The 1,283-nt window shown below is 42.6% G+C and overlaps 1 non-coding gene across 1 annotated transcript; it reads left to right on the forward strand.

Moving 5' to 3' along the window:
• Positions 1–440: 440 nt before the first annotated feature.
• Positions 441–547, forward strand: LOC148212180 (small nucleolar RNA R71). The gene has a single exon (XR_015790042.1). It is a non-coding gene; the product is annotated as a small nucleolar RNA R71 (small nucleolar RNA).
• Positions 548–1,283: the final 736 nt, after the last annotated feature.

The raw sequence follows: 1,283 nt of genomic DNA on the forward strand, positions 1-1,283 counted from the left end.
CTACATAAAAAACAGAAGCAGGGTTATGTGGACAATTATCACAAATATGGTTTTCACTGCAAAATGAACAAATGAGATCGTTGACTTGGCAAACAGGGGCAGGAGTGCAATAATCCGACTGCACAGGTTGTATCGGCGTGGCTAATGGATTTTTTATTCCCAATGCCATCTCTTTTAGCCTCTGGTTCATTGTAACCATCTCTTTTTGCATCGAGGTCGCAATGTCCAGAGCCAAAACTCCAGCTGGATCTTGCTTCTTTGGTGCTGCCCTAGATCTTTGCGAACACCATAGTTCGTTATGTGAAGCTAAGTCATTTAGGATGTCAACTATCTCGTTGAATGTCTTCTTTGTAAAGGCTCCGTTGGCAGCATTGTTTAGCATCATCTTAGTAGGATGATCTAAACCTCTAAAGAAATGTTCTATCTGGATGCATGCCGGCAAGCCATGGTTCGGACATTTCCTGATTAGTTCTTTAAATCTCTCCCACGCCTCGTGAACAGGTTCACGATCATACTGTCTAAAGGAGATGATCTCCTCTCTGATATCAGCGTGGCGAGTAGGTGGGAAGAATTTTGTTAAGAACTTCTCCACTAACGACCCCCATGTGGTGATGGATCCCGGTGGAAATGCATTGAGCCATGCTCTAGCTTGGTCCTTCAAAGAAAATGGAAAAAGTGTTAGTCTCAGAGCATCGTCTGTTATACCAGGTAATCGAAATGCATTTGCAATTTGAATGAATGATTTCAGATGATCATGTGGATCCTCATGTTCCTGCCCTCCAAAATGTCCAATTGTCTGCAACATTTGGAACATCATTGGTTTAAGCTCAAAGTTTGCGTGGGCTGGAATAGGGTTGACTATCCCTGAATCAAAGTTCTGAAAAGCCGTGGCGGCATATTCTCGCATTGCCACGTCTCTGTTGTCCGCCATCTGGATATGGTTGAATTCATCATTTCTTGCATGATCCCTCATATTACCGTTAACAGCAGGTGGATCAACCGGATCACGAGGTGGAATATCTGCCATTGATGTGCTTGTACTCTCTACCTCACTTTCAGGACTGATTTCACCTTCTCTCTCTTTTTGCTTTTCTAGTTGTTTTCGAAGTCTTTGCTCCTTTCGAGTTTTTCGAAGGGTCCGCTCAATCTCAGGGTCAAGGGGTAGAAGAAAAGATCTTGTGCTCATGCACTTTAACTTACCCTTGTGAGATAAACGACCAAAAATATAGAACAAAAACGGTGGATGGAAATTACACCCAACAACAATTCACAAAAATAAAAAC

The sequence above is a fragment of the Momordica charantia genome (genome assembly GCF_013281855.1).
Source record: "Momordica charantia cultivar OHB3-1 chromosome 3 unlocalized genomic scaffold, Mcharantia_2.0 BLBB01000003.1, whole genome shotgun sequence".
Taxonomy (NCBI): Eukaryota; Viridiplantae; Streptophyta; class Magnoliopsida; order Cucurbitales; family Cucurbitaceae; genus Momordica; species Momordica charantia.